At 35.4% G+C, this 13,294-nt stretch overlaps 1 protein-coding gene across 1 annotated transcript in view; it reads right to left on the bottom strand.

The window, feature by feature from the left end:
* The window catches only part of LOC130237193 (ataxin-7), a 72,599-nt gene extending 59,305 nt beyond the window's left edge, over positions 1 to 13,294 (bottom strand). Inside the window, exons 1-2 of the mRNA XM_056468065.1 lie at positions 13,146 to 13,294; positions 1,374 to 1,468 (exon numbers count right to left, since the gene is read on the bottom strand). The gene's annotated coding sequence lies outside the window, so the exon portion shown is untranslated. The remainder of the gene's footprint in view (positions 1 to 1,373; positions 1,469 to 13,145) is intronic.

The following is a 13,294-nucleotide window of genomic DNA, read 5'->3' on the forward strand; positions in this document are numbered from 1 at the left end:
TAAATCATGTTGCGCTGTTATACCTGCTCTTCACACACAAAGTAGGCCTACCTGAAATTTTAAATTATAAAAGGCTGAATAATACATTGGACATATCGTCAACGCACTCAACACCCTTTGTGCTGCTGTTTTGGAAGTGTCCACAGATACAGGGCTGCGCGCTGTGTCTCAGTGATGAATCAAGCGCTTCATTCATGCACCGGCATGCACAGCCGTTTCTGTTCTCTCATTCTTCCGACTGACTTTATTCTTCCGAGGGGAATACTTTAAGTGCTGCAAATATTTTGTAGTTATCCTGGCTCATTGTGGTCAAAGTAGTAGATTATAATAATAAAAGTGAAACTTACGGGCGCAATATGAATTATAATTAACAGAAAATTATTTAGTCTAATATAGGCTACTCTAAAACTGTGAGTATTTCACAGTAATTTTATTCATATCAATATATTTTATTTAACAGTCTTTTGAACTTTCTCAGTCTCACTCACGGCGAGAAATTATTAAGTAAAACTGGCCTCAGAGAGTTTTGTTTAGTCTTCGTCAAACCTGCAGGAAAATATCAGGCTTTGCTAAAAGGCTGGTTATTTAACCGAGGATTAGGGTCAATAGTGGTAGCCTATTACAGATTTCAAAGAAAAATTTTAAGAAAAAGAAAATTTTAAAAAAGGAAACATGAGCACAATAGATCAAGGTATAGCGAATGCTCAAATAATGTAGACTAGTTTACAGCAAGCATCATGTTTTTAGTTAGATTGTGCCATTTACAGTAGGCCTATAGGTCTGTTATTTTTACTAAAGAAGATATATTATTTGAGTTTATCACCAGGACTATGGAAACTGTATAATGCTTAAATAAAACGGCACAATATCGGGATCGAATCTGTATTGGTCAATCCTCAGAATTTTTTTATCGAGATCGATCGTTCCAAAAAAAAGAGAATGAGTTACATTTTCAACATCCAAAGTTTACAGAGCAGATATCAAGGTCCCACAATGCAATTCACAATTATATATATTAATAATAATATATATTATAGGAAAGCCCTTGTGAAAACTAGTAAAAACACTGTATTGTGCTTACGAGGCATCATTCTCAAAAATGTGTGCTTTGAACTTTGAAAAAAAATTTTTAGACCTAAAATTCTGTAGTTATTCAAATGATTGGCCAAAGTTCATAAAAAGTTCTGTTTTAAGTTGAAAACAGTGTAACAAACTCCATCTTCCAGTGCAAATTTTCTAATTTGAATCTATTAGGAATTTACTACCACAGCCCCTTATCACAATACCTGCAATGGGTATAAAGTTGTTGAAACTGAATATTGCACAAGTAACGCATAATTTCATCCAATTTGTGACATAATATCATCTCATACCTTGCAAAAGTAAAAATGGGAACAAAACTGGTCAAGTCAGTAGATCCTCATCAGCTTTGGTGATTCCAGACTGCCACGCAAGCTGGTGAGGGAATCTGCGGAAAGGAAACAGGGGCATCAGTGCGTAACAATCACAGTTTAGGGTATTAGCTCTTTGTTTTTGATAGAAGAGCCTTCGTGAACTGAGGCCAACAGAATCTGACTGCAGCTTTCTTCTCTACAGTTTTTACTAGCTCAAGATCTACTTATGGCGGAGCCCGTCACTACACAGTAATCCAATCCAATAACGACTAACCCCAGCTAACCATCTGAGAGCCCTGCAGTTGACAGCCTGATAATCCGCCTCAGGGATATAAGGAACCAGTGAAAATGTTTTGACTTTCTAACATATGCCCGGCAATAGGGCTGAATGATACTGTGAAATTATGCAATATTGTAATAAAATATTCATGCAAAATAACATTTCCCAAGATAAATCTTATTTGAGATTAATTAATCAGTGAGATTAATTTAATTTTATATTAATATGCACCTATACTAAGCAGACAGAAAGTTGATACAGCTGATTTACATTCATTATACATTTACAATATATTGCATTATGACTAAAAAACTAAGAGTGTCCAGCAGTTGGCATTGCAAATGAAGCTTGTGCAGCACTGATAAAATACATGCAATATGTGCATGTATTTGAAAACATAACTTTCTGTAGTGCATTTGTTTGTTGTTTAAGGCCATTTGGCATTTTCAATCCTCATACAGTTGTCATCCTTCATCAGTGACATCTTAGTGCTTTTAGATCTTAGTGCAGCATTGATACAGTTATATGGCATTCTTTTATCATGGCTTGAAAATTGAGGGGGCGTCAAAGGAAGTGCCCTTGCTGGTTCAGATCATTATCTTAGTGAACTTTTTTGTGGTGGTACCAGTCATTATCTCTTCTGTAGCTCCACTAACTCTGGTGTTCCTCAGGGTTCTATTCTGGCTCCTATCCTGTTTTCTCTTTACATGATTCCTCTTGTTTAAATTTTTTGAAAACATGGAGTGTCCTTTCATTTGTGTGCTGATAACACGCAAATCTGCTTGCTTATAAAAACACACTGACAAAAATGGTCTAGAAACACACATTTGCATGCTTAGCTGATGTAAAATCCTGGATATCAATGATTTTTTTTTTTATTACATTGAGAGAGAGATGAAAGCTATTATCTTTGAACTCTCTGAGGAAAATAAAACCAAATTGTAACTATGGTCATTTAAACACTTAAATAAAGCGAACAGGGCACATTCCTTTAAACAGTAATCAGTAGTTACTAGTTACTTCTCACAAATAGTAACCGAGTTAGTATCTGTGTCTCTGATTCTATTTTTTCTTCAAGAGAAAGTCTTATTTGTTTTATTTTGGCTAGAATAAAAGCAGTTTTGAATTATTTAAAAAACATATCTAATAAGTAACTAATTACCAGGAAAAGTAACTATTGCCTTACTATAAGTTTGTCAAATGACTATAAAATAAATAAAAAACATTTTACACTAATCTATACTATTTTAATGAGGTGTGGAACAATGTGAGAGACAACCATCATTCAACATATCATTATAATATTAACATAAATATTCTTGCCTTTCACCTTAACGAGGGAAAAGTAGTGCTTATATTTCTAGTTTGCAAAAGCTACCTTTGAACTTGTTAAATTTGCCAACGTTCTGATTGCTGGTAGTTGGTGTGCATGTGCATATGCTTGTGTGTTAACACCCACACTACTTTGTCTCTGACAATGCAAATGTACTCTATCTAGACCAATCATCACGTTCTCAGTTACACCACTTTCACAGACACACCAATCATCATAGCTGGATGCTTATGTGTCCTGCCCCAGAGCCAAACACACACACCCACCCCAGAGAAAAAGAGGTATGGCTGAGAGAAGCTGCTCGCATGAAAATTGCTTCAGTGTTCTCAATTATAGTAATGCACATTTTATTGTCAGTAACGGCAATGGCATTGTAAGGGAGAAAACAGTAACTCATTTGATTACTCGTAACTGAAACAAGTATCGTCGTTAGTACCGCTGTTTATTTATAGCGCAGTTATTCCCATCACTGGTGAACAGTGAAAAATTTAAGTCCATTTTGATTTTGCTCTCAAATTTGACTGAAATATGAACTCTTGTTTTTCCAATTTTAAACTTCTGTAAAAGGTTAAATCCTTTCTATCTTTTATAGATCTTGAACGTTTTACATGCCTTTGTTTTTTCACGCTTGGACGGTGACCGGTTTCAAGGTTTACCGCGGTCTGGAAAAGTCAAGTTTTTAATATGGATAAAATATTCTTGTTATACCATTTCCAAGGTATATACAAGGATTTTTTTCAATTTATTTTTATGTGCTGTAAAGAAATCTGTGTTTTTGAAACTAATGAAGACAGCAGAAGTCAATGATTTATTTGATCTCTTTAGCCCGACATGTTTACTGTTACAACAGATTATAAATGTTTCTTAAAATAAAATAAATTGTTCAATGGGGAAAATTTTTATTTATTTTTTACCCAGACATTAGAAAGAACTTATTTAGAGCAGTAATCACAATACTGTGATACTGTGAAACCGTGGTATTTTTATCCAAGGTTATCATACCGTCAGAAACTTAAACGGCCCATGCCTAGATAGGAGTACTGTAACTCCTTTTATATTGGTCCAGCCCAATCTTCTTGCCACAGCATCAAATAGTTCAAATACCACTGTCAGATTTTGGAGTGGAGTTCATAGAAAACACATTATTGCTAGAGCGTATAGGATTGAATGTAAATGTTGTTTGTCTGGAAGTCTTAAGTAATGGTATGGCTTCTGCTTACTTGTCAGATCTTGTAAATGTGAATAGGGCAGCCAGATGTTTGCATTACTGCAGACAGCATTATTCTGTCATACCCACATACAAGACTGAAGCTGAGAGGTGATCGTGCCATTTTCAGTGGCCGGTCCTAGGATATGAAAACAGTTTTCCCTTATTTGTGAGTTCTGCATTTTCTCTATATATGATTTTAATCATAGTTACAGTCTCATCTTTTTACTCCTGCAGTTAACTCTTGGTCTTTAATACTTGGTCTTTTTTTATTCATTTATAGTTAAATGCATTATTTTATATTTATCTTTCTACCTTCTGTCTTTTTTGTACAGCACACTGCACAAAAACTGTTGGCAATCTGTAGGTAAACAGATTAATTAATTTAATGAGAATTAAATGATTGAAGGTTAAAGGTTAAATAGCACAGTTAAAAGCACGGATACAGAACTAAAATCTACTTAAGTAAAAGTACACATTTTACACAAACTACTCAGTAAAGTACAATTATCAAAGGAAACAATACTTAATTACAGTAATTTGAGAATTTGTAAATAATTACTTTACACCACTCCTGGGGAATTGGGTATAAAGATAGTAAGGCCTCATGTGATTGGTCAAATTTGGATAAACAACCCATGCACACAACACAAAATTGTTTGGCACATAAAATAAGTTTAATGCATCACTCCTCTTTGCAATACGAATATTATGTTATTATATCTTATATGATATATATCATGATGATTTTTTCATTTAATGTTCTGCCCAATCAATGAATTAAACTCAATTAACTTTTTGTACACTCAATAAGCAGTTTTTTCATTGTCCATTATCCAGTGCATTTCTGTTCATTATGTTTCATCATTAAAGTACACACTCACCGGCCACTTTATTAGGTACACCTTCTTTCAGAACTGCCTAAATCCGTTGTAGCATAGATTCAACAAGGTAGTGGAAACATTATTCAGAGACTTGATCCATATTGATATGATAGCATCATGCAGTTGCTGCAGATTTGTTGGCGGCAAATCTATGATGTGAATATCCTGTTCCACCACATCCCAAAGGTGCTCTATTGGATTGAGCTCTGGTGACTGTGGAGGCCATTTGAGTACAGGGAACTCATTGTCATGTTCAAGAAACCAGTCTGAGATGTTTCGCAATTTATGACATGGTACGCTATCCTGCTGGAAGTAGCCATCAGAAGATGGGTACACTGTGGTCATAAAGGGATGAGCATGGTCAGCAACAATACTCAGGTAGGCTGTGGCGTTGACACATTGCTCAATTGGTACTAATGTGCCCAAAGTGTGCCAAGAAAATATCTCCTACACCATTACACCACCACCAGCAGCCTGAACTATTAATACAAAGCAGGATGGATCCATGCTTTCATGTTGTTGACGCCAAATTCTGACCCTACCATCTGAACAACACAGTAGAAATTGAGACTCATCAGACTACGCAATGTTTTTCCAATCTTCTATTGTCCAATTTTGGTGATCCTGTGTGAATTGTAGCCTGTTTCCTGTTCTTAGCTGACAGGAGTGGCAGCCGATGTGGTCTTCTGCTGCTGTAGCCCATCCGCCACGTGTTGTGCGTTCAGAGATGCTCTTCTGCATACCTCAGTTGTAACGAGTGGTTATGTGAGTTACTGTTGCCTTTCTATCAGCTTGAACCAGTATGGCAATTCTTCTCTGACATCAAGGCATTTGTGCCCACAGAACTGCCGCTCACTGGATGTTGTCTCTTTTTTGGACCATTCTCTGTAAACCCTAGAGATGGTTGTGCTTGAAAATCCCAGTAGATCAGCAGTTTCTGAAACACTCAGACCAGCCCGTCTTGCACCAACAACCATGCCACATTCAAAGTCACTTAAATCACCTTTTTTCCCCATTCTGATACCCGGTTTGAACTGCAGCTCATCATCTTGACCATGTCTACCTGCCTAAATGTACTGAGTTGCTCTCCCATGTGATTGTCTGATTAGAAATTTGCGTTAACGAGCAGTTGGACAGGTGTACCTAATAAAGTGGCCAGTGAGTGTACATCTGGATTAATAAAAACTGATTTCCAAGATAACAGATATACACAAACAGCATTATTCTGATGTTAACTGAATGACTATTAGCCTGTTGTGTGTGTCAGTGGAAAGTGATAAATGCATTACCCGGACTTGAGTGTTGGTATGAGGGGAAACGGAGGCTGATTTATGACCGATGATAAGAAATTGTTTTAAAGATTTCTCCTTCAGTGTGTCTGTAATTCCACATTGCTATGAAACATCTTTCTGTGTTTAGCACAGACACCCACTCTTTGTCAACACCCTACAAGTGGTGCTTAAAGATACACTAACAATTAATATTTCAAATGTCAATGCACATCTGAAGCTGTGACACGTTTGTTTACTGTAATTTACCTGAACTAGTGGGAAACAGCGCGAGACATCAGAGATTTTGATATCAAGAAATAATGCATTTAAGTGTTTATTTACATTTTTTACACCGCTTTCTGGTATAATTGGTTTTGATTGGTCACCGTTTTGTATGCTAAATGTTTGAAATTGCCCTTTACCAAACTGCTTTCTTCGTAGAAGCTTTGTGTTCAGTCAGTGAGCTAATAAATATGTCAACTCAAATCAATATTTGTATCTAATTATTTACCTATGCGGGAAGTAGCCATGTTATGAGCAGGATAGTGTACACCCAATCGCTATCACAGAATAAACCCCTTCGGGGAGATAAAAGACTCCTTCAGAAATAGATGTACATCATCTACATGTTTTTAGAGCGGCGAGATGATTTGTTAAAGACTGTGAACTCGATTCAAACACTCACCCCATGCAATCTTACATCGAAATGACAACGATTCAGCTATGCCTATTTGACAAGTATGATTACAGCAGAATTCCAAATCTACATTAGACCTTGAGAGCAATTGTCATTTATAGTTTAGTTTCTGTCTTTTGGCTATTCCACACAGTATACTTATTTGTGTTTCTAAATTATCATAGAATCATTAGATAAAGTTGGAATAAACATTTAGACTACAGATATTAACACCAATGTCTGGTTGTGTCAGAATAGAATAAAACAACAATTGAACACAACTTGACGCTTCAAATGAAGATTTTTGTTCCACTAACTTTGTTATGGCAGCAGGTGGTGAAAAGTATGGTGGCTGAGAGAGCTTAATGTGCTGCAATTTAAAAAAGCATGTGCAATTACAAAAACACCAAGCAAACAAAGAGATGTGTTTAGAACGCTAAACGCGCTGCATTTTCACACAAAGCAAACAAATTAATAAAACGCGCTGCATTTTCACACAAAGCAAACAAATTAATAAAACGTGCTGCATTTTCACACAACGCAAACAAATTAATTAAACCCGCTGCATTTTCACACAACGCAAACAAATTAATTAAACCCGCTGCATTTTCACACAACGCAAACAATTTAATAAAACCCGCTGCATTTTTACACAACGCAAACAAATTAATAAAACCCACATAATTTTCTCACAACGCAAACAAATTAATAAAACCCACTGCATTCACACAACGCAAAGAAATTAATTAAACCCGCTGCATTTTCACACAACGCAAACAAATTAATTAAACCCGCTGCATTTTCACACAACGCAAACAAATTAATTAAACCCGCTGCATTTTCACACAACGCAAACAATTTAATAAAACCCACTGCATTTTTACACAACGCAAACAAATTAATAAAACCCACATAATTTTCTCACAACGCAAACAAATTAATTAAACCCGCTGCATTCACACAACGCAAACAAATTAATTAAACCCGTTGCATTTTCACACAACGCAAACAGATTAATAAAACCCGCTGCATTTTCTCACAACACGAACAAATTAATAAAACCCACTTCATTTTCTCACAACGCAAACAAATTAATAAAACCCACTTCATTTTTACATAACGCAAACAAATTAACGCGCTGCATTTTCACACAACCCAAACACAATAATTAAACGTGCTGCATTTACACAATGCAAATAAATTAATAAAACACGCAGCATTTTCACACAATGCAAACAATTTATGAAAACATGCTGTATTTTCTCACAACACTTTCAAAAACAACGAAACACAATGAAAATGTTTCAAGTGTACCCAAAAAAAAAAAAAATCACAGATGCCGCTGTGTTTTTTGTTTGTTTATTTTAACATCCTGAATCCCTTGACTTTTTAATTTTATTAGCCAAAATAACCATAACCTTGTAATTTGTGCTATTTGAAAGTGTTGTGAGAAAAGGCAGCGCGTTTTAGTAATTTGATTGTGTTGTGAGGAAATGCAGCGCGTTTTCGGAAATTGTTTGCTTTGTGAGAAAACGCAGTATGTTTTCATAAATTGTTTGCGTTATGATAAAATGCAACACATTTTATTCATTTGTTTGCATTGTGAGAAAATGCAGTGTGTTTTCGTAAATTGCCTGCGTTACAAGAAAATACAGTGTGCTTTTTCATTTGTTTGCATTGTGAGAAAATACAGCACGCTTTTTAAAAATGTGTTTGCGTTGTAAGGATTTGCAGCACGTGTGCCGTCAAACGGATGAAGATCTTTTCTTCATTTGCTGCCGTTTTTTGTAATTGCATGTGTTTTCTTAAATTGCAGCACGTTAAGCTCTCTCGGCCACTGTAGAAAAGTAACTTAAAAAATTACATTTGCTTTTGTGCATATTTTTTAAAAACTCAACCTTTGATTCGGCCCACCATCCTATCTGAGAAGAGAGGGAGAATGATGGGAAGGTTGGGGTCATTGCATTTAACAGAGCTTGCCATTTCTAATTTTAATGTAACCTTTTGTTTGTTTGTTTAATTGTTGAGATACAAAAAAAGCTAATGAAACGATGCACTTTAATTACATGTACATGATCATATTTAAAATAAAATTAGGGATCCTTGAGGAACAAATCAAGTGTATACAATTATTCAGCATTGAGTACAATTGTTATAAATGGGGTTGTTTGTTTTTGTTGTAAGAAGTTTAATATAAAATGTACAAAAATGATAATAATTATTCATACAATTCTCTTGTTAAGTCGTGACGTATGGAAAATATTAGTTTATGGCCACTTTTTAGTCATATCACACATTAAAGTGAATTTTCTATAAAATCATGGTGTACACAACTGTCTCTGGACTTGCTGCATCACGAATACCAAAATTGTAACAATTTATAAAATATTAATCACTTTCTGGCCATCAGATATATATATATATATATATATATATATATATATATATATATATATATATATATATATATATATATATATATATATATATAGCGATCATGATTTTCTAAAGTGTTACAGCGCTTTTTAAACGTTTATTATTACCATTTGTTGAGTCTCCAGATATAGTTTGATAGAGCTCTTGAACACGGAAGCCGCCTCGCGTGACGTGACGTCACACTTAACAAGTGGATAAAAATATTTAATATGAATGTTTGTTTTATTTAACTTTTGCCCACCACCCTTAATCAAGTTTGGATTCTGGCCCTTCAAAAAAAATGTTCAGGCACCCCTGATCTAAACTATAACAAAAACACATTTACCAATTTCTCAATGTGCAACAAAAACAAACTTAGATGAATTTTTATCAGCAAAATACCGTTAAAAAAGATGTCTCACAGGACAGTTATCATTACACACTGAAAACATCTACAGTGGCTTCCCTAAACTATGCACTTAAGACTGAGACACACCAAGCTAATGGTCAGCCATGGGGCAGCATCAGGCCATTGGTGAGCATCAGTCAGGTTAGTTTGTTTGTGATATTCAACACATCGCCTCTTGTAAGTCTCACATCACTGGAAATTGCCCAATTCGGCATGATAAATTAGCATTGGCCATCAGTGAAAGAGAGAGCTCTGATTGGCTGTTCAGATATAAACCAGAGAGCGAGAATGAAAAATGAAATGACGAAACTAAGTAACTGACGCAATTAGGGTTGGCAAAAGTATCAATTTCGGTACTGAAATTTTAAAAACGTTCATTTAACCCTTCTTCGCCTCTGTTGATCAAGCCCAAACACAGATACACAGACACTGGAGCATTTCAAAGCTCGATTGTTCAGCTGATCCGTCTATGAGTGATCTGCTTATGGACTGACTGACTGACGTGGCTTTGAAAGGTATTTTTGTGTGAAAAACAGTGAACAGTAGTGAAGAGAGGTAAACTGATGACCTTCATGGCCAATCACAGTCATATCTGTTAAACACAATGGCCAAACAGTAGTGTTTCAGAACCCACTTTGGAAATGTTAGAAGGAAATTCAAGTTTTTAACATTTCAGTACTGATTGGTATCGAGGTCGTTACTTTAGACAACCCAAGATGCAAGTCAAAAGAGAACACAATGAAACCAGCTGACTTTTCATCACATTTATTAAAAAATATTTGCAAACCCTATTGCCTGTCAGATTACCAGACATATCTTTGTGGGGAGCGAGAAGCACTGTGAAAATTATACAGTAATGCTGCATTGTTTACAATTTGTTAGTTTCAGTTTACCTTTGTGAAATGACAATAGAGACTACAGCCACCTGTGGGTATGGAAAGATTTTCTTGTTTCTGTCAGGTGTCGTCCAATTGGTGTGTTGATTTTTTGGTCCAGATGAGACCAGACGCAGCTGGCATGAGGTGAAAACACTAGTCGTCACAAGTTCTTTTGAAGATAGCTTGATGTGTCTTTGGGTTTAGTTAACTTCTCTTCTACTAAATGGATAAAAAATGTGTTTTGTTCCCAAATGTTTTATGTGATATGGCATATTTGGAATTTTGAGATTAAAGCTTATGCGTCATATATTAAAGTGATTCAAAAACGCTGATTCTTTAACAAAAGAAAAGGTCTTTATGAGAGTCTCTAGCTATGTCTCCATCCAAAAATGCGAATTAAATTTGTGCAAAACTGTATCGTATATCGCATAAAAGATGTGTGAATAAATGAGCGTTTCCATCCAGCGACTCAAAGAGAACAAAAACGTCACTTCCTGATTAACTGGCATCACATATCAACAGAAAAAAAACTAATTTGCTGCGATAAGAGAAGCTGCGTAAATCCTTTCTTCATTTAATAAATGACTTGCGGCTCAAAAGGCAATCCTGACACACAGTAATTGCGCTGTGGCGTTTGAAGACGTGAGACGCGGAGCACAGACGCTCTTGATTCTGGAGGTCATTAATAATATAATAACACTAACAATGAAATGGTTAATGCGTTTTAGAATGACCAAAACAACAGTTCAGATGTTTTACATTGTGCTCAGCCTGCTGGATTATCCATTCACACACATTTTTATCATCACATGATCTCTTATAACAAAACCACAATGACCTTTTTTTTAATGTGCAAACTGGAATTTATTTTGTAAAAGTGTTTTCATCGTAGTTTATGCACATCTTTTCTTATTGAATAAAAAGTTTATCCTACTCAGTAATGCGCATACATTTTTATGCACATTTTTTTAAATTTATGCGCATCTTGGCGTTTCCATCAACCGTTTTTTTGTGCGCATGTCCAAAATGAGCATAAAAATAGGTGCATGGAAATGTAGCTACTGAATCCTCCATTCAAACTGAAAGTTAAATTAATTAAATATATTTTATTAAACTACTTCAATCCCTTGTATATTACGATGTTATTTAGTTTTATTTCACATAGAAATTTGGAAAAATCATGCAGCCAATGCAGCTCTGGAAAAAACAAGCCTAGTTTTCCTGAATTTGTAGGTACATGTTGACAAAAATGTTGATTTGTCTTTTATTTGACTGATAAACTGCTGATAATGTGTCTCCTAAATTCTAAATATTATCATTTAGATCATGTAATTGCAAAAAATGACAATAATTTTAGACCTTAGATATATTTTAAAACAAACCACAATTGAGCACTCAAACACTTAATATATTAACAGCAAATGCAGATAACTGACGATAACTTTGAAGTGGTCCTTTTCCCCCACATCTGCATACATGTACATTGAGATATGTTACTGAAAGAAATTTATTTTTTAAAAAAGGAAAAAGAAATAATGTTTCCCCATTTTAAGATTAGGGAAATGTTGCAATTGTGAAAAACTGTGTCTTTTGTCTGAGTAAACATGAAGTTTTTCCTACAATAGTTTTGTCTATTACTGTATTATATAAATAATTCACTTCCATAACTCCTGTGATGCTACAAATCTGCAAAAAGATGCGTGGTCGAAACTAAACAAGTTTAGAAATTGCAAAATACATCTAATACAACTTTAATGAAGAATAAACACTGATACTGTTATCATATATGTGTAAGTTAATTTGAAATATTTAAGATCTAAACCAAACATACAGATATGTACTTAAAAAACGTCATTATCGGAAAAAGTGTACTGTCAAGTTCTATAAAACTCCCAATCTTCCTCTCTACAACAGTTCGCCTTTTTCTATAAAGTTCAATTAACAACTTTAAAATCAATGAACCCTTCTGTAAAATACCCTTGAAGTAATAAAAAGTGCTTACTAATTAAAAACACTCTTCAGGCTCCATTCATTTCAACTCCCGTCCACTTGTTTGCACCCACCAGTGAACTTCCATTAAGCAAGTGCACTTGGGAAAGTGAAAGCAAATAATGTCAAGATCCAGCAGTCATCAGAAAGCCTCCTACAGCAACTTTTCAGTCAGAACTAAAAACAGCGGCTCTGTCACGGAGCGAGACGAACAAAGTAAACTTGAATATTACGTCACCAAAATAAAATGTTACACACACATATAAGAGGGGGAGGGGGGACGGCAGCAGGTTTAGCTTCTTTGCTAACAGAAACCAGCCATTGGTGGTGGCACTGCTGTAGCATGCAACTGGCTAACTGGCAGAACAGACATTAGCAGCTGATCTCGATGTCATCATTGTTCTCTTACCAGTGCCCTGGACTTCAGGGGTCCCGGTGGAGCTCCAGGGAGAACAAAGGCGCAGGCTTTAGTGTGTATCGACAATGAAGATCAGTTCAAAGAGCGAGTGCAGTGCTCAGTGACTGTGGAGGTCTTCACCAGGTGCTTCCATGTCTGTT

This window comes from Danio aesculapii, chromosome 11 (genome assembly GCF_903798145.1).
Source record: "Danio aesculapii chromosome 11, fDanAes4.1, whole genome shotgun sequence".
NCBI lineage: Eukaryota > Metazoa > Chordata > Actinopteri > Cypriniformes > Danionidae > Danio > Danio aesculapii.